This window comes from Aedes albopictus, chromosome 2 (genome assembly GCF_035046485.1).
Source record: "Aedes albopictus strain Foshan chromosome 2, AalbF5, whole genome shotgun sequence".
Classification (NCBI taxonomy): domain Eukaryota; kingdom Metazoa; phylum Arthropoda; class Insecta; order Diptera; family Culicidae; genus Aedes; species Aedes albopictus.
Window position 1 is genome coordinate 193308366 of NC_085137.1, and position 21483 is coordinate 193329848.

Consider the following 21483-nt stretch of genomic DNA (forward strand, 5'->3'; position numbering starts at 1 on the left):
ACCTCTTAAGCATGGTCGTCGTCATCGGTATGCTTAAAAGCTTTAAAGAAGAGAAAATTTTTAAACCGTAAACCCATTTCGCTACTCACCTTTCCTCTTTCAGCTGTGTCTCTCTCGCAGGCTTTCACACGTCGATCCACTAAAGAAGCTTTACCTGAAGTGGCCGCCGTCGTCGTCTGTCGTCGTCCTCGGTCGTGTGACGTTTTTTTTTTCTTCTTCTTCTTCGTCCCCACTTGGACAAACCAATTTCCGCCCGAGCCCGGCTGTGCTTCTGTTGTACAAAGTTAATTTACTCCTTTTTTGCTTCCTTTCACTCTCGTCTGCTTTTGTCGTCCGCTCTTGTTACGCTTTATCTCACTGAATATTTATTAGCTTTTGTGCAAGCTTTTTTCCCGACTCTTTTCACCGGCGGAAATTTTCCTCCCTTGCTCACGTTTTTCACTGGCTTCTGGCCTCGCACTGCTTTTTTCTTCTTTATGATGGGTGGTGCTGTATGGGACGAACGACAAAATCAGCTATACGTATGGTAGGGTGGGACCAAAAAATCACTGCACGAAGGACGTAACAATAACGGCCAAACTCTGACACTGAGAGCTCTCGGTAACTGGCTGGCTGGTTTACACTTGGCTTCCTTTCTCTCACACTGCGTACGTATGAGGTCGACGACAACGAAAACAAAAATATACGTTGAAGGTGATTAAATTTTCATCCAGTTTGACCGAGGAGGTGACACCGCCGTCTACGAATGCTCTGGTGTAACGTCGTAAAAAATGGAATGATACCAGACTGTACGGGGTGGTGGTGGTGTTGACGGAAGATTGGCGATGGTTTTAGCACTATTGCTCGTCGTTGCCCAGCAGGAGAACGCTCCCTTTATGCGGCACTTTAGGGAAATGAGTCTAAAAAAGTAAGCTGACGGCGGCGGGCTATGTTCGTGGCATAACGAAATTTAATGCCCCATAAAGGTTTGTGAACCTTGCGCCAACAAGGTAATCTGCTGAGTTTTCCGTGGGAAAATTGAATATTGTAATGTCTTGATATAGAACTCCCGAAATTAAGTTTAATAGCATCAGCAGTCGTATAACAATCACATAATAGGGTACCATTCTTGATTGAACAGTCGTAGATGTTCGGAATGACGGTAACGCCATTAATCGTCTACGATGCTTGCTATTGAAGGTATCCAAGTGTATATTGTATCATCATCGGGCGTCAGGCAGAACCAACGAAAAAAAAATCAAACACAGCAAAAAATGAGGCTCCTTGGGTAACGTTGACTGAGTTCCTTTATTTGCTGGACAGCTGTATTCATGCGGTGGAGACGCATGGTCACCAGTAGTTCATATTGGATAAATATTGTACACTGAAACCGCCATTTAGGTAGGACCCATTTAGGTAAAATCTATTTAGGTCCCTCCATTTAGGTAACGTTACCTAGATGGAATTTGATTGTGTTCAGAATAGTTGGAGTACTCAAGATTACAGATTAAGTTGGTTTACGAAAAAAAAAACAGAAATAACGTAATCAGTGATCTATTGGAGCATTATGAATGAATTTTTTGCTTACACAGCCTTATGTTGCTATGTGTTGTCAATGTTGTGTTGTGTGTGTGTTGTGAATGTTACCATCAAATGGTGCCGAGAGGAGGGATTAAACGTAAACCCTTCAAAAACTGTAATTGTACCTTTTACTAGAAGGTTAAAAATAAATCTTACTGAACCTTCTTTAGATGGAGTTCAAATTCAGTTCTCAGAAGAAGTTAAACATCTTGGGGTAACTTTGGACAAAAGACTGAATTGGAATTCTCATTTAAACAATGTTTTAACCAAGGGTACCAATGCCCTTTGGGTCTGCAGCAAAGCCTTAGGAAAAACCTGGGGTCTTAGACCTAACATGATTCACTGGATCTATGCTGCAATAGTCCGGCCTAAGATTACTTATGCTTCACTTGTTTGGTGGCCCAAAACAAATGAAGTAACCTGTCAAAAGAAGCTAAGTAAGTTACAAAGACTTGCATGTATATCTATGACAGGAGCAATGAAAAACACTCCATCAGTTGCTTTGGATGCCCTTCTTAATTTACTGCCATTGCATCAATTTGTTAAACTACAAGCGGCAAAAAGTGCCCAGCAGTTTATACATTACAATTAAGTTCTAGACGGGGATCTTGCTGGACATTTGAGGATCATCAAAGACTTCAAATTAAACATGGACATAAAAACAATAGAAGATTGGATGATAACGAAGACCAACTATGATGTTCCCTTCAAAATGATGAAACCATGTCGCTATGTGTGGGATGCTGGTGGGCCAAGTTTACGTCCAGGTTCTATTGTATTTTATACTGATGGGTCCAAGATGGGAGAAGATACTGGAGCTGGTGTTTTTGGCCCCGGTATCAGTAAGGCTATACCAATGGGATGCAGTCCCACTGTATTTCAAGCGGAAGTTCAAGCCATTCTAGAGTGTGCCAACATTTGTCTGAAAAGAAATTATAGGTTTGCCAAGATCTGTATTTTTTCGGACAGTCAGGCGGCTCTAAATGCGCTAAAAGCTTTCACGTGTCAATCAAAGCTAGTGTGGGAATGCATTATTTCACTGAAGCAATTGGCCAGTAGGAACGAGGTAACTTTATACTGGGTGCCCCGTCATTGTGGAATTCTGGGAAATGAAAACGCCGACAATTTAGCTAGACAGGGTGCGGCATCAAGCTTTGTAGGCCCTGAACCTTTCTGTGGAGTTCCTGAGTATGCTCTTCGGATGAAACTAAAAACTTGGGAAATGTCCACGGTAGAATCTAATTGGAATGCCACGGATACATCCAAGCAAGCAAAAAGGTTCATAAAACCCAGTGCAGAAAAAGCCAGGTCCATACTGAATCTAAACAAAAGAGATCTCAGGGTAATTACTGGTCTGATGACTGGCCACTGCCCGAGTAAATATCATCTAAGTAAGATTGGAAAAACCCAATCCTCCGAGTGTCGTTTCTGTCAAACGGAAAACGAAACTGCCGAGCATTTACTCTGCAACTGCGGAGTGCTGTACCATCACAGATTGGCGATATTTGGTAAAGGGTTTCTAGAGCCCTTGGAAATTTGGAGAAGTAATCCCAACAGGGTAATAAACTTTATAAAACCAGTTGTTCCTAGTTGGGATCAGGTGTTACATCAACCATTGTCCATCACAGCTCAATTGTGACAGGATACTTGACTAGCACCAAATTAAATATGGGTCATACCACAATATTCCTAAATAATGGACGCAGTGGTTAAAAGGCTCTACAGATGAGGGAAAAAAATGTGTTGTCAAGTGGTGAGTTCGTTTTCAGTTTGAGGATCTCCAAGAACTTACTTGCGTATAGGTCATCGGATCTACCAATGATTCTTTAAGGTTCTCCAAGAACTCTCTTGAGTATAGGTCATCGAATCTACGAGAGCTACTAGTTGTATCTAAATGCATTAAGAATGAGGTTTACACTCACACAGCCCCAGGGATCTAAGTTCTATCAAGTGGTGGGTTCTATGATTGTATAGCATATCCGAGAATTCTCTAGAGTTAAGGCCATCTAATCTACAAGCGTAATCAATGTTCTATTGAAGTATTACGAATGAAATTTATGCTTGCATAGTCTCATGCAACTATGTGCTGTCAAGTGGTGAGTTCATTGTCAGTTTGAGGATCTCCAAGAACTTCCTTGAGTATAGGTAATCGGATCTACTAATGTATTTGGTTGTCTCTAGAAGGTTTATGACTAAGGTTCATACTCACACAACCTCAGGTGACTATGATCCATCAAGAATCTTTAAGGGTCTCCAAGAACTCTTTTGAGTATAGGTCATCGAAACTACGAGGGCTACTAGTTGTATCTAAGAGCATTAAGAATGAGGTTTACACTCACACAGCAACAGGCATCTATGTTCTGTCAAGTGGTGGGCTCTATGATTGTATAGCACTATCCGAGAACTCCATGGAGTTAAGGCCATCTGATCTACAACTGTAATCAGTGATCTATTGGAGCATTAAGAATGAAAATTTTGTTTACACAGCCTCATGTAGCTATGCACTATCAAATGGTGAGTTCATTGTCAGTTTGAGGATCTCCAAGAACTTCTTTGAGTATAGGTCATCGGATCTACTAACGTATTAGGTTGACTCTAAGAGATTTACGCAATAGAGGAAAAGTTAAATGGGCTTTTATATTTCCCTGAAAACGCTCTGAAGACCATACCTTGAAACGCTTTGGAACGCCTCTGGAGCCCATGAAATCTTCATGAAATTTACCTGAGAGCCTTTGAACCTCCCCTGAAACCATTCTGAAACCTCCTGAAACGTCCCGAAACGCATTGGAACGCCTTGAAACGCTTTCAAACGCCTCCAAAACCCCCATGAAACCCCATGAGCCGCTGAGGGCCCTTTAACCCTTTTTTTTTTGTCTATATTAACGAGATTTTTAACCCTAGGCTAGTTCATCTCGGGACCCACGCTTTACTTCCCTTCCGAAGGAAGAACCCACATTTTGTGAGTATGTCGGGAGTGGGATTCGATCCCAGGTCCTCAGCGTGATAGCTTTTTAAACGGTTTGAAACACCTTGAAACGCTTTGAAACGCCTCTGAAACCCTCATTAAACCTCCATGAGATTCACCTGCGAGCCTCTGAAGCCCCCTTAAGGCCCCCTAAACCTCATGAAATACCCTGAAACGCATTAAAACGTCCTTTGAAACACTTTGAATCGTTTCTGAAACCCCTTCAAAACTTATGTGAAAGCCACCTGAGAGCCTTTGAAGCCACCTACACCGCCCCCCCCCCCCCCCTGTGAAGCGCTTTGAATCGCCTTGGAATGCTTTGAAACGCTTTGAAACGCCTTAAAACGCTTTGAAACGCCTCTGAAACCCATATGAAACCTACGAGCCCCTATGAATCCCAATTCACCTGCGAGCCGCTGAAGCCCCTAAAACCCCATGTGAAACCTCCTGAAATTCCCTGAAACGCATTGAAATGCCTTGAAACGTCTCTGAAACCCCCATGAAATCTCCGTGAAATTCACCTACGAACTTCTGAAGGCCCTTTAAGGTCCCCAAGCCTCCTGAAACGCCCTGAAACACATTAAAACGCTCAGAATCGCATTGAAAACATTTTAAATGCCTCTAAAACTCCTCTAGCACTTCCGTGAAATTCACCTGAGAGCCTCTGAAGCCCCCTAAAACCCCTGTGAAACGCCTCTGAAACGCCCTGAGCGGATTCAATCGCCTTGAAACGCTTTGAATCGCCTCTGAAATCCCTATTAAACCTTCGTAAAATTTACCTGAGATCCTCTGAAACCCCCTAAAACCTCTGTGAAACCTCCTGAAACGCATTGAAACGCTTTGACACGCCTCTGAAACCCTAATGAAACTTCCGTGAAATTGACATGCGACATGGACCCTCAAATTCATCGGAAACTTTCTGAAATGCCCTGAATCACCCTGCAACGCATTGGAACGCTTTGAAATGCCTCTAAAACCCCTTTAGCACCTCCGTGAAATTCTCCTGAAAGCATCCGACTGTGAAACGCCTCTGAAACGCCCTGAAATGCATTGAAACGCCTTGAAATGCTTTGAAACGCCTCTGAAATCCCTTTTTATTTTTTTTATTTCCTATTCTGTTCTGGAAATTAAGCCACTGCGTCCAATAAGTTGAACTTTTGTTGCATCTAAAACCTTTACCTAAGGCTTTACGGGGCGTCATCAGAATCATCAATCATTGCTCTCAAACTTTAAAGATGCAAATCTCGAGTTCTACTGCATTAAATGGGCAGAAAATTTAACCGTTCGTAGGCCTAAAAGTGATGAACAATCGCCTAAGTTTTCAGATCAGCTACCTGGGACTGGAGATTTGCATCGTCAAAGCTTTGAGGGTAATATGATGATAGAATCGGAAGATAGCAAAATTAACACGGTGTCCCGTATCACCTTCAACCTCCGTCAAATTCACCAGCGACCCTCTAAAGGCACACTTAAACCTCCTGAAACCTCCTGAAAGCCCATGAAACGCCTTGAAACGCATTGAAACACCTTGAAACGCTTTGAAATGCATCTGAAACCCCCATGAAACCTCCATGAAACTCCCCTGAGAGTTTCTGAAGCCCCACAAAACCTCTCTGAAACCTCCTGACACGCCTTGAAACACGTCAGAAATACAAATGAAAGCCTCTGAAGCCACCTAAAATACCTCTGAAACCTACTGAAACGCCCTGAAACGCCTTGAAACGCTTTTGAACGCCACTAAAACTCCCGTGAAGTTCACCTGAGAGCATATGAGGCCACCCTCTGAAACCTCCTGAAACGCCCTGCAACACCTGGAATGGAAGCGCCTCTGACCCCTCCCCCTAAAAACTCCCTTGAAATCCCTCTGATCATATCCCCCTTTACATCTGAAAACCTTAACTCCCTCCCCTTTGCATCTGCAAGCCACTTGCCCTTTTCAAGGTTGCAATGAAATCGATTTAGGCAATGAACTGAATCCAGGTAAAAATTTAGGCAGCCCCGACTCGTTACCTAAATGGAGGTTCGGGTGTAACCCAAACTTGAAAGTGTATTGCAACCCATTTGTATTTCATGGAATGTCCTACTACCACAGGATTGAGTAATCGCTGGGACTTCAGTGGGGTATCGTATCGCATGAATTGCAATTCGATGTTCTGAACTATATCACGCAGTTTCCAATCACTATACAGACAGTACTCTCGGACCACGCCCGCTCGTTTGATCCTTTAGAACTTACTGATCCAGTAGTGTTGGTTCAAGCAAAGCAGTTTCGTCAAGATCTTTGTCGAGACGGCTGTGATTGGAAAGAACCTTCTCAACGTCAATGCGGCTGGAACTTCGCGATAGCTTCCGTCAGACGTCTGACCTCCAGATTACATGGTGCATCATTTCTTCGGATGCTTTTTACATTCGTGCCTAGTGATGAGAGAAGATTTTTGCCTCGCATGGCTTCAGCACCTCGGCGTATGTATCCGACTCAGTTTTGAAGTCCAGTGCGTCTCTCCGTTCGCACTTGCAGGCTATTTTCATTTTTCTCCTTCTTTCCAACCGTTATCCAAAGGTTCTCCTTCCTTTGGTCCGGTTGGCCCCCGTTTCTCTTAGGATTGGTCTCCTGGGGCTTGGGTTCTCTGTCACTTGCGCGTTTTGCAACCGACTTGGGAATCTGGTTGCTCGCGCTGGCCGTCCCTTTTTTTCTTCGGCTTTCCGCCGCCTCTGCCCGCGTCTTCTCGGACCAACTTACGGAAAGAGAAACAAAGTGATTGTATACTCTGATCGACTCAAAGCACAACCAATAAGCAGTACTCCTATGAGATTGAATTTGCTCCAAAAAAGTGCACCACATGACCTTTTTTCTGTTGCAGGCATGCTGTAAAACTAAGAAAGAAACGTAATCACTGACCACCAGTAGCAGTTCGTGCCGAGAGAAACAACTCACAAACTGTAGTTTAATTAATTCTTATAAATACGCTTTTCACCTCTCATTTCCACTACCATTGACCCCCACAAGGGGGTCCCATTCAACTGCAAAACAAAAACCCCGAGAAAATATTCAGATGAGCTGGACAGCAGCAAAAAAATGTCCTAAGCAACACTTTAGCATCTTGGTAGGTACCTCTACGTACCTACGTACCTACAATCTTTGCACCAAGCCTGGAGGGTTTTGGTGAGCAAAAAGAAGTGGTTTCTCAGTAGGTTCACTTGTATGTGAGCGTGCTCCGCGCTTTTCTTGCACAAAAAAAGCGACGTGGAATTGTAACTATACCACCTAGTACAGCTGCAAAGTAGTAAAACTTTGTATCGCAGTGTATACGACGGCCGTCCATCGCATCGTCGTCGCCGTCAGACCTTAGTCGAACCAAAGGTACTCCCTTCGATTGTGCGAATAGCGCATAGTGCAGGATGGGGAGGATGGTGGCGGGGGCGGCGTAACGACAAAGTGAGTGAGAAAGCTTCACCTCCAAATCGTGCATGGAACGAAATAGCTTTTAGCATTTTATTGCGAACACGAGACTATACGACCGTCGTCAGCCAGCCAGCCAGCCAGTCAGTCAGTCAGCAGCAGCGGTGTGGCACTTGGAGTTAGAGTTGACACGACGAAAATAATGGGGGAGAATGGTACCGGATGAACTGAGTTATTGATTCATGAGTTGTTGTTCTTCAAAGTAGATACCTTCGATCATCTATGTTCTATCACCTTTTTGATTATTAGGGGGTCATATAGCCAAAGTACAAACGCGTATGTATTTAAAAAGAGCATGATGATGGTGTAACGACGTTTTGCCAAATGTGATAAAGAGAGATTTCTTCAGTAATTCATCCAGAAATTTATTTAGGAACTCGTACAGAGAATCCACCTAAAATTCTAACAGACATTGCAATGGAGAATTGTATGTGGTGGAGAAGGATGAACCACGAGCTCGCTGCACTCTACGGCAAACCCAGCATCGAAAAGGTAGCCAGAGCCGGAAGGATACGGTAGGCAGGGCATGTTGCAAGAATGCCGAACATCAACCCTGCAAAGTTGGTGTTCGCGACTGATCCGGTTGGCACGAGAAGGCGTGGAGTACAATGAGCGGACCAGGTGGAGCGTGACTTGGTGAGCATTGGGCGTGACCGAGGATGGAGAGCGGCAGTCACGAACCGAATATTGTGGCGTATTATATCAACTATATTTGTTGATTATGTCTTATTATAAATGTGATGTATGTATGTATTTATGTATTTGACTATTTTGTTGAAATAAGACATTTGTTTGTCTCGTATCCTATAATGGAGAAATCTGACAAATTTCATCAATAAAGCCACGTTTGGCCGGGGCCCGAGGCGCAAGTGGTCTCACGTTTGCTTCATAAACAGATGGTAATGAGTTCGATCCCAGCCCTGGCACTTTCGTTAGTAGCTCTTTCCCCCTGAGAGCAGCTGACACTGACCCTATTCTGAGTCCATGGCTCTAACGGACCCGGCTACATGGGCGAAGCCAGAGAAGGGCAGGGGCGTGAATCCTCAAGGGATTAACCCAGAAACTTCTTTTGTGTTTCATTCAGGTTCCTCTTGGAATTCTTTCGAGAACTCCTCCAGGAATTATTCCAGTACTTCCTCCAGGAAATGTTTGGGGATTCTTTTAGAAATTCCCTAGGTATTGCTTCCGGGATTCCTTCTGGGGTTTATTTTAGGAATTCCTTCAAGAACTGCTGCAGGGATTTCTCAAGGAGCTCCTCCACGATCTCTACTTAGGATTCCTTCAGGATTTCTCTAAGAACTCTAATTGTGAATTCTTCAGGAATTCATCCTGGTATTCCTCCAAAAATTCCTCCAGCGATTCACCCGGGAATTTCTTCTGTGATTTTTTCGGGAATAACTCCAGGGATTAATTTGAAAAAAAAATCCTTTCAAGGATTCCCCCAGGAACTCGTTTTAGAATTCCTTCAGGAGTTCCTCTTGGAATTCTTTCAAGAATTCCTCCAGGAATTAATCCAGTACTTCCTTCAGGGACTGTTTAGGGATTCCCTTAGAAATGCCTCTTGGAATTACTTCCAGGATTCCTCATGAGGTTTCTTCAAGAATTCCTCAAGGAGTTCCTCCACGAACTCTCTTAAGAATTTCTTCAGGATATCTCCAAGAATTTCTTCTGCGATTTCTGTAGGAAATCTTCAGGATTCCTCCAAGAATTCCTCAAGGGATTCCTCCACGAATTTCTTCAGGGATTCCGCTAGAAATTCCTGTAGGAATTCCTCTAGAGATTTCTCCAGGAGTTTCTTCAGGAATTCTTACAGGCATTTCTCTAGGATATGCTCTTGGGATCCCTTTTTCCCTCTAAGGAATTCTTTCAGAGATTCCAGGTGGAATATTCCTAGGCATTTTTCCAGAAATTAATTTAAGCATTTTTCCAGGGATTCCTCCTTGGATTCTTGCAGAGATTTTATATTCCTACAGTAATTGCTTAAGGGACTCTTCCAGGAATTCCTTCAGGAATTCATCAGGAGTTCTTCCAGGAGTTTCTCCTGGGATTGTTTCAGAAATATTTTCTGGAATTTCTCCAGGAATTCATACAGGATTTCATCCAGGAATTGCTCCAGGTTCTTCTCGAGGGATTCCTCCAGAAATTACCCCACAAGAATTTCTTCATGAATTCCTTCATAAATTCTTTTAGCAAACCATCCAGAAATTTTTCCAGTAAATCCTTCAGAAATTCTTCCAGGATTTTCACCAGGAATTCCGCTAAGAATTCCCCCAGGAACTTCTTCAAGGATTCTTCCAGGGATTTCTCCACGAATCTCTAAAAGGATTCCTTTAAGGATTCCTTCAGAAAATCCTTCGATAATTTCTCCAGGAATTCCTCTAGAGTTCCTCTAGAGATTCCTCCAGAACTTCATCCAGTAATTGTTTCAAGAATTCCTCAAGAGATTCCTCTAGAAATTCTTTCAGGGATTCCTCCAGCAATTTCCACAAAAATACCTATAGAAGTTCCTCCAGGAGCTCCTCCAGAAATTATGTCAGCTATTTCTCCAGGAAATCCTACAGGGATTTCTTCAGAAATTCTTCCAGAAAATTCCTTAGAAATTCTTTAGGGATTTTTCCAGATGTTTTTGCAGGAATTTCTCCAGAGATTCCTTCAGGAAATTCTTCAGCGATTTTTCCAGGGATTCCTCCATGGATTTTCCCAGGAATTGCTCCAGAAAATCCTTCAGAAATTCCTCCAAGGACTCTTCCACGAAATCCTGTAGGGATTACCGCAGAAATTCTTCCAGGGAATTCTCCAGAAATACCTTCAGGATTTCAGAGGGACCTCTAGAGATTTCTCCAGAAATTCATCCAGTATTTCTTTCAATAATTTCCCTAGAGGTTCCTCCAGCAATTTCCACAAGAATACCTCTAAGAATTCCTTAAGGCATTCTTCCAGGAATTTCTCTAGGAACTCCTCCAGGAATTACCCCAGCAATTTTTCCAGAAATTCCTCCAGGAATTTTCCAGGAATTGTTGCTAAACATCTTTCATAAATTATGTCAGCAATTCTTCCAGAAATTTCTCCAGGAAATCCTCTGAGATTTTTTTCAGAGATTGTTTAGGAATTTTTCAGGGATTTCTTATGGCATTCCTCCCAGAATTCCCCCAGTTATTCCTCCATGAATTTCTCCAGGGATTTTCTCAGGGATTCCTCCAGGTAATCCTTCTGGAACTTCTCAAGGGATGTTTGCGGAAATTTCTCCAGAAATTCCTCCCAGAATTCCTCTGGAGATTTCTCCAGGAATTCCACCAGGGGTTGCTCCAAGAGTTTATCCAGACAATTTCTTCAGGTATATATCCAGGAATTCCTGTTGGATCTCATCCAAAAATTGCTCCAGGATTTATTCCAGGGATTACACCAGGAATTTGTTCAGAAGTTCCTCCAGACATTTTCAGGATTCTCTCTAGATATTTTTGCAGGAATTCCTTCAGAAATTTCTGTAATATTACCTCTAAGAATTCCTCAAGAAATTTCTTCAGACAGTTTTAGCGGTTCCTTCCAGAATTCCTTCAGGAATTTCTCCAGATATTAATCTAGGATTTCTTCTAGGAATTCCTCATGACATTTCTTCTGAATTTTCCTCCCATAATTCCCACAAATTCTTCCAGGGATTGCTCCAGGAATTCCTGAAGTGATTTATTTAGAAATTCCTCTCTATTTTTTTTTTTAAAGTTCAAGGTTTCCTTCAGAAAATTCAGAAATCCTTTGATCATTTTTTCCAGGGATGTACCTAAGAATTTCTCCAGGATTACCTGATGATTTTTTTTAATTACTTCAAGAATTTCTGGAGGATTATGGGAGGATAGTATTGGAAGGTTATTTAAAAAAAGATGCATACAGGAACCAATAAATTTTCCAGGGATTCTTTCAGAAACCACTCCAGCAGTTTCTTCAGAAGTTTTCTCAGGGATTCCATTAGGAATTCTTACAATAAGCGAGACAATAAGTCCTCCAGGGATTCTTCCAAGCAACACACATGCCACAAAAGAGTCACCTCAGCGCAGGTTTTGGTTGCGTAGAAGTCACTCTGACTTACTTTAAACATATAATTACTTACATTCTAAAAGTGCTTTCAGACATTTTTCTAGGGAATCCTTCAGGAATTCGCCCAGGGAAGACTCTTTCGGAATTCTCCCAGGGATTCCTCCCGGAATGTCTTTAGGAAATGCATCAGGAATTCTTCTAGGAATTCCTCCAGACGTTTATTTTTGAATAAATTCTAGGATCTTTTCAAAAATTCCATTATTTCAGAGTTCTCCGAAAAAAAACCTGCAGAAAATTCTCCAATAATTTCTCCAGGCATTCCTTTCAGGAATTCTCACAGGAAAAACTCGAGGGTTTCTTCCAGTGATAGTTTCAAGATTGCTAATAAGCATATACAAACTGGATGACTAATTACTGAAAGAACTCCAGTTAGTCATGAAAGGCATTATGTAGACATTTTGAAAGAATCTTCGGACCGGCTTCCATTATGTTGTACTGAGAAAAAAATTGAAGGAAATCGAAGAAAATGGTTGATTAGTCCCAAGGTTAGTCCTCAAAAAAGTTCGTAATTTCCAAAAGAGTTCAGCTGTAATTTCTTACGAATAATGAAAGAAATCATGCACGAGTAAATAAAAAAGCTAAATCTCCCAGAAATTGGCCACCGCTACCAGCATCACGTTGAAAAAAATCATAACACTGATATAATCTTTTTTCGAAAAAATTGATCTTGCAAGCACACGGCACGAAAATAACGAAAATAACGAAATCGTAGTCACCGCAACGACATTTTTGGAAAAACATGATTCCGAGATAATCGCGCAAGCTTCAAATAGGTATAAACTACGTGCCCGCACACTGGGGCAGAATGCTGTTGTGGACAGACAAAACCTCTAGTGCTCTGGATATTTATCCTAGAGGCTTGGTGTCTTTAGAGAAGTGGCTTGTAAAAGTTTTGACGAAAATCTGGTTACACAATATTCAATCTAGACAAGCTGCAACTGATCTAGATCAGTTTTAGCTTTTTATAGAAGCGTCATAGAAGAAAACTTTCTACTGCAAAGTTGTTTATTCTGCTATTTTTGACATTTCATTCAAAGACACTTATACTCTAAAATTCACACAAAAGGCACAGTGGACCACTTTACTGAAAAAGACGGAAAAATCAATGTTGAACATTTTTTTCAAGTAAAAATAATTTGAAAAATTTCGAACGTTAGGTTCCAAAATATAATCAAATTAACAAATGTGCCTTATGTGGGAAAATACTTGGGAAAACATTTGGCATTTAATTAAAAAAAATATATATCTCAAAACTAAAAAAAATAATATACATCTGTAAATGTTTGATGTTACGCTAATTTTTTTCAATTTTCTAAAAAAAAATAAAACAGGCAGCTCACTTGGTCTCAAAGCCATGAAAACATGGAAAAACTAATAAGGCATTGTCCAGTTAGAATCCGGACGCAGATAATCACATATAGCTCAGAGGTGGAAGAACAAACTGAAAAGGTTAAGCCCTCAAAACAAAGATAATTTACTGTAGTTTCATGGAAAAATATCATTGAAATTATTTTATTTAATTTTTAATACATTTTCTCATTTTTTCCGTGATAACTTCCTTAAAAATCTGCACAATGGTAGTAAATTTTAACATCAACCCCTTCGGCGGATTTGTTTAACAATCAGGTCATCTCTGTAGTGTCCTGAGACCCTCTACCAGTCTGATTAGGATTCCAAAGAAACTTTGCCAAATATTTCTCTTCTTGCGAAATTAAGGGCTATTCAGTGAATTCCAAAGATGCGAAATTTGAGTGTTTTTTCGTTAATAAACACTATCCAACAGTGATGACACCACTGCACATCTCAGGCTGTCGTGATAGCTCACCAATGTAGCTCAAACCTCTACAGATCCCTTGTGTGCATTTTTGAAAAGCAGCACGCGATTCTTGAGATTGTCATCTTTGTACACATTTGGTGTCAAAATCGTGATGTGAGAAAACGATGTCCAGAGTTCGAGCTTCCTGGCAAATCTTGGAATTCCAAGCAGATTTATCCATGAACATAAACTTCAACCTTCCTTGGACACTTCCTCATGGCATGGTTAACAACATCTGAGCACATCACACATAATGGTTTTGGAGATATTAACATTTTTCGCGACTGTCGTACCTGACCACCCTAAATTTTTAGCGTGTTTGTGCAAGATTTTTTTCCTTCGCATGTCTTCAATCTGAAATATTTTTTCACTCGTAGCAAGAAAATTGATGAAATTTTCACCATCAATAGAGGACTTGTTTATGATCAGACTGCAGTGAAAAAAATATGATTATGATCATTTAGAGCGTCACAATAAATTATCCTTTGCGTCCGGATTCTAACTGGACAATGCTTTATATTTGCATATTTATTGCAGCTTAGCTCATTTTTACGTGTTTTTATTACTTGACACATGGTTATTAGGTATCTAGATGTGAATATCAACACGGGACAATTAGACAATGTCACAAAAATGTTGCATTTCGATGCCTAATTTTCTACATCAGCGGGGAGGAAAAAAATCTATCTCTCCACAACGTAACAAGTTTTGTAGGGACAATTTTACAATTTTGTTCGAACCGTAATACTAGGATGGATTCCCTTCTTCTCTCTAAAGCGTTACGTTAGTTATGAACGACCCCCTATGATATGTATTGTTAAGAGCTCTCATCATGGAGACACGGTGTGCCAAAAACCGTTATTAACAAATAAAATTGTCCACCCAAGTGGCACCCGGCATTCGAAAGATATGCTATTCTAGTATCTCCTCTGAAAATTTGAAAATCTTTCATCGAGGGAAACTAAAGTTTTTTGTGATTTGAAGATTTTGAGCCATTTCTATAGGATTTTCTTATATGAGTAAATATGTACGCACGGTGTGCCTGATACCACTATTAACAAATAAAAATGTACTCCAAACTCACACCCGGCGTTCGAAAGATATACTATTCTAGTATCTCCTCCGAAAATTTGAAAATGTTTTATCGAAGGAAACCAAAGTTTTTACTGTTTGAAGATTTTCCTCTATTTTCATAGAATAAGTCCATATACGGTAATATTGCCATTGTCATTCAAATCATAAACAAATACATATTAATAAGTTTCACAAACACCATTCCGAAGATACAACATTCAAACAACTTCTCTGAAAATTTGACAACATTTCATTGAAACGCTCGTAAATTACAGTGGTTTGAAAATATCATATCATATCTTGATAAAGTGTAATGAAAATGTGGTAACTTCATAGAATATTATTTCAATTTCTCGTGTTAATCATTCCTCGCAATGAATATATATTTTGTAAGCGATACTATTACAAAACTTAGTAAGTTTTTTTTAACGTGTTTATAGATAAAGCGGTAGTATGCATATCTCCAATGAAATTGAAATTGAAAGCTTAAAATTGTTGTTACTGATGATCATTCATATGTAAAATTTCTAAATTCACGGAAGAGACGTTAGTAACATGACGTATAAAAGCTGGGTAGTAAAACGATTAGCATTGAGGTTTACTTTAAGAGCTTCAATATCTTAAACATTATACCAACGATTGACAAAGCTTTCTAGGAATACCAAAACATTGGGCTGTTAATTCAGTTTAACCATAGACTTAAACCAACATGTTTAACTCTCGTTTCACCATGAAACGTTTTCAAATTCACCGACAAGATACCAATATATTTATAACGTGCTTAAAAACAAACAAAAAAACGGTGCCAAACACTTAGAAAGTTTATGTAATCAAAGCTCACGGCGTGCCACATTTTTATTTGTATTCGAGTAACAGGTAGAACTATGAAATATTAAACTACGGTAATTGACATTCCTCTCAAATGTGGAGCGGACCTGGTGTGATGGTTAGAACACTTGACTATCACGCCGAAGACCTGGAATCGAATCCCACTCCCGACAAACTCACAAAATTTGAGTTCTTTCTTCGGAAGGAAAGTAAAGCGTGGGTCCCGAGATGAACTAGGCTAGGGCTAAAAATGTCGTTAATACAGATAAAACAAAATGTTGCCAAATTTTCAGAGAAGTTGCTTGAATATTTATTGTACTATTGGAATTTGTGAAACTCATGACGCCGTTCAACACTAGTTCGCTCCATGGGATGAGAAAAAAATAGGGGTTTGGGACCCTAGAAACTCTAATGCGTATATCAGTTGAACACCCGAAGTTCTCAATTCAAACTTCGGTCTTTAACTGTGAAGTCCAATATTTTTTCGAAAATTCTTTTTATATGACACTTCTAGGGTTCCAAAACCCTGTTCTTTTTTTTCTCATCTCATAATACGATTTTTTATTTAATTTTGTTTATCAGTGTTATTATTTGTTTAAGATATGAAGAACACCGCATATTCCCATATATGAGCTAATTCTATGAAAATATAGGGAAATCTTCAAACAGTAAAAACTTTGGCTTCCCTCGATAAAACATTTTCAAATTTTCGGAGGAGATACTAGAATAGTATATCTTTCGAACGCCGAGTGTGAGTTTGGAGTACATTTTTGTTTGTTAATAGAGGTATCAGGCACACCGTGCGTGCATATTTACTCATATAAGAAAATCCTATAGAAATGGCTCAAAATCTTCAAATCACAAAAACTTTATTTTCCCTCGATGAAAGATTTTCAAATTTTCAGAGGAGATACTAGAATAGCATATCTTTCGAATGCCGGGTGCCACTTGGGTGTACATTTTTATTTGTTAATAACGGTTTTTGGCACACCGTGGGAGACCCACGGTCGCTTGTCTCTTTTCTATAAAAATAACGAGAAAGCACATTGTTTTGCTCATGATTTACCTCGGTACATAAATGTCGCCAAAATTATAAAAAGGTTCATTTCATGGTAGAGTATAAATACCCCAATTAATTCTATGCCACAATATTTTTCCCGCTATAAAAACAAACAATCTAACCGCTAATTATTCCCGTTTATTTTGTTAATACACTCGCATCGTGCTCATTGCTAAATTAAGTGGAATCTTGATGATTTTTTCACATTTCTTGGGTATTTCTAAGAAGAAATGATGTAATTTTATTCTTAAAACACAAAAATAAGTAATGAAGAAAAAAGAGCCTAATAGCTTTGTTTTAAGTAGGATAAAAATGGGTTCACTATGCCTAGATGGCTTCCGTTTCTCTATACGACAAATAAAACAAGTGCTCAATTTTCCATAGTACATCACAAACAGTTTTCTTCAGACGTAACTTTAAAGCCAAACATTGCCGAAAAAGCTCGATCGGTGCGTCCAGGAACAGCTTCCCCTTACACGCACCAGCCTCACTCACTCACAAACACATTGGTCTAGGACCAGCACCATCCAGTCTGTCCACCCCCCAAACGCCCTCCACAGCCTCACTTTTCCCAAATCATTTGCGAAAAACAGCACGTTTCCCTGGCATTCGTAAACAGCGCGCCACTACTCCAGCAAGCAGCATTGCAAAAATTGGAAACGATGTCAAAAAGGCGCAAATGGCACTACGGTGTGGTGACTGCAAGCTATGAATAGCTCCCCGAGCTGATGATGCACACTTACACCCCACAGATACAAACGCACGAATTCCGCGTCGAGCTGGAGCTGGACACACTCCGTTTGGGAACCGTATCGCGATAACCGCGCAACACACTCACAATCACAAGACCGGCCCAAAGGCTCCGCAAAAAGAAGGTTTTCCTCCGGTTCGAAAGGTTTTCCGTTCGGCAGCGCGTACCAAATCGGTCTGGTTGCTCACGACGGGGTGCTCGTTGGTTTTATCCTGCCGTCGGGTCGGTTGGTGGGCTGTGCTAGAACTAGCTGGATATAGCAGCAGGAGCCCGAACCGACCGAGCATCTTCGGCTGGAGTTCGTTGTCATCCTCTCGGACGGACCGACGGGACTCGACGAAACGAGGATGAGATTTTATCATACCAACAGCACAAGCAACCAACCGATAACACTCGTAGTACCATGCCGAATGGAAAATGCTGCTTTAGAACAAAATTGTATAATATGGGTGGAATCATACATCCTAATTAAACAGTAATACCTAATTGATATTACGTGTGTTCTGATCCTATTGAATACAGAGTGCTACTGCCAACTGTCCACAAATACCGATGGAGACGCATGGTCTCTTACACGGTCTCACCGACCAGAAATCAACTTTGGTTCTGCCAAACTCTGAATTTCACTTTTTTTCTAATTCTTCCGACAGGAAATTCATATTTCGTAAGTTTCGACTCACCCCATTCTGAGAGAGGGGAGGGCATAAATTTAAAATTCTGAAAAATCGAACATTTTCGAGCTTCTTCGATCGTAATCTCGGCTAAACGCATGATATCTATAAAAAGAAAAGATGTACCACGGAGCGTTAGGGGTTGTACAGCTACCATAAAAATACAAGAGGATTCATCAAGCCATTCCCGAGAAACTGTGTTATTTACGAAATGATGTTTTATGATTTCATATATTGGATAATCCAGCAATAATCCATGTTTTGTAGATGTAAAGAGGCTGACAATGGAAATTGATTGTGGAACGGTGTAAGCTAATATCTCAGGCGCCATCCACAAATTACGTAACGCTCTAGGGGGAGGGGGGGAGTCCGGCCGAGCGTTACGGCCCATACAAAAATTCAGGTTTTCATACAAAAAAGCGTGACGGAGGGGGGAGGGGGGTGGACAAAAATTGTCGATTTTAGCGTTACGTAATAAATGGATGCTGCCTCAGGAACGTTTTGTGAAATATTTTGACAACCTGTCCATTAAGGTGAAACGTCAAGAAATCCCAAGGCAATTCTGCATACAAACTTTAGAGACACAAATCTGATGAACGAAGCATCGAACCATGTTTATCCTGGCTTTGCTCACTTGCAAAAAGCAGCATTTTTTTGCAAATCAAGCACATTTGATTATGAATTTTTAAGATTAATGCTCTTGACAACGTGAGTAGGAGTCCAAGTCGACCATTGTGGCAGCCATATTCGTATTCCTTCAGCATTGTACTAAATGTTTAGTTGTTATTGACGGTGAAAGATTGAATGTTTTGGGTAAGCAAGAGGTTACGGTTACTGAATTAGAAACCAGCAAACAGACTGCTTGGTGGCTAGGTATGCGGAGTGCGAGAGTAAGTCTCGGCTTCAAATAAAAATAATACGCTCTCACTTGTAGTTGTTGGGCACAAACGAGGCTGTGTTGTGGATTGACATCTAAGCCGAAAGAGAGATGGTTCTTGAAAAAGTGAATGTTCATGGTGAGGGCTCGGGTTCAGTTTGTCTTTCTATTCCGCAGAATTATCACCTGTTCTGTGGCTTAGTTGGTTAAAGCACCGGTCTAGCGAATACGGGGTCGTGGGTTCGTATCCCACCAGAACGCGATTTTTTTCAAAAATTCATCCCTCAATTTGTCAATTAGCAACATTCTGTGTCTTCTAACTACGAGTTTTTCTGTATGTTTATGACATACCAGCAAAATCTGGTAAATGCCAGTAAAGCGCAACATATATCAAAGAGTAAGTTCCCAACAATTTTAGATATAGATTTGTCTAAACCAGTGTTGGTAAAAACTCAAATTCTCAAATCTCATGGTTGAGTTGTTTCACGCGCGATTCTTGACTCGCCAAACTCACCGCCGAAAAAATCATGCATGAGTTGACTCGTTATTTCACTCGTTGATTTATTTCTCAGTGTTCTTATTATTTACATCGTAGTTGTTAGGTTTGTATGATAGAACAAAAGCAAATCTAGTGTACAACAACATTAAATGCCGTAAAAATTGATTTGCATGCGTTTTACAAGCGAACGAGAATTCGGCGCTTTACTGTGTGAGCGAGATTTTGCAGGAAAATCTCGCGCGTGAGAAAATGATTCAGAATCGCGCGCGAGTTTGCTCACGCAAGATCGATTCATGAATGTGCTTTGAGTGTGAGTTTACCAACACTGGTCTAAACCAATAGATGGATATAAACGTGATTTGGTACTCAAGAACAAAACGCCTATTTTTAAGAAGGCCTACCAAGTTCCAAAACGGCTGCAAAACGGTGAGTCGATGAGAGCGTCCAACATAGCTCTGGTCCTCACAAGTTCCTACCTCATGCTTCCACGGGTCAAGCGATGACAAAGACCGCCAGCTAAGAGTTGTGTGCTTAGCTGGTAGTGCAGCCTGGGCACTGTTGTCCTTCTGACTTTAGCTAGATTGAGGAGGAACGACCCGAGCGTCTGTTCACCAAAGAGGTGCGGCTCAAACAGCGTTTGTTCTGGCATCCAGCGGCTGAATAAGAAACGCTGCACCACGCCCAGCTAGATCCAAGGTGGTAGCCCCACCAGCGTGGTCGTCCCAGTGTTGGTTGGGACGTTAAACAGTACTGGCACGATGGCCCTCCGGCGAGACAGGAGTGTTGGCGTAGGCCCGATGAGCCACCCGTAAAAATCCCCATTGCGAATAACATAGGAGAAAATACGACTCGATACAAGCGGCAAAGACCCACGCGACGAAATAAGGAATACGATTGGAAACTTGGAACATGGAATTGCAAGTCACTAGGTTCCGCAGGATGTGACAGGATAATCTACGACGAACTACATCTCCGCAACTTCGACATCGTGGCGTTGCAGGAACTTTGTTGGACTGGACAGAAAGTGTGGAAAAGCGGGCATCGAGCGGCTACCTTCTACCAAAGCTGTGGCACCACCAATGAACAGGGAACAGGATTTAAAGTGTAGGGCAAGATGCGACAACGTGTGATCGGGTGGCAGCCGATCAACTCAAGGATGTGCATGTTAAGAGTTAAGGGCCGTCAACTACAGCATCACGAAGGGAGACCTGATGACGAGAAAGAAGCGTTCTACACGCAGTTAGAGCAAACATACGATGGTTGCTCGCCGCGTGACGTGAAAATCGTTGTCGGCGACATGAACGCGCAGGTAGGAAGGGAGGAAATGTACAGACCGGTAATCGGGCGAAACAGCCTGCACGCCGTATCGAATGATAACGGCCAGCGATGCGTAAACTTTGCAGCCTCCCGCGGTATGGTAGTCCGAAGCACTTTCATCCCCCGCAAAGATATCCACAAAGCCACCTGGAGATCACCCGACCATCAAACAGAAAACCAATTCGACCACGTTCTAATCGACGGTAAATTCCTCTCAGATACAACCAACGTCCGCACATACCGCAGTGCGAATATAGATTCGGATCACTACTTAGTCGCTGCATGCATGCGCTCAAAACTTTCGACAGTTATCACCACGCGTCGAAGTCGAACGCCGCGGCTTAAGGCGAAACTGGATCCATTTTCTCACTTTTTTAATTTTTTATTGAATAACGAAGCGATATTTTCAAAATCGGTTTTCGTGCACATGTAGAGTATGGATCAGGGTATCTTCTGATTTTTTTACGCTGTAGAAAATGTTTTTCGTTTTTGCAGAAACCATTTTTGAACAAAATT

General features: G+C 41.2%; 1 protein-coding gene across 4 annotated transcripts in view; it reads right to left on the minus strand.

The window, feature by feature from the left end:
• LOC109409613 (Kv channel-interacting protein 4) overlaps nt 1-17855 on the minus strand; it is a 353865-nt gene extending 336010 nt beyond the window's left edge. The window contains exons 1-2 of one of the 4 annotated variants that reach the window (XM_062850900.1): nt 17596-17855; nt 90-643 (exon numbers count right to left, since the gene is read on the minus strand). The gene's annotated coding sequence lies outside the window, so the exon portion shown is untranslated. The remainder of the gene's footprint in view (nt 1-89; nt 644-17595) is intronic. The other 3 variants (XM_062850898.1, XM_062850899.1, XM_029873587.2) reach the window with 3 other exon arrangements.
• Between the last annotated feature and the right edge of the window lie 3628 nt (nt 17856-21483).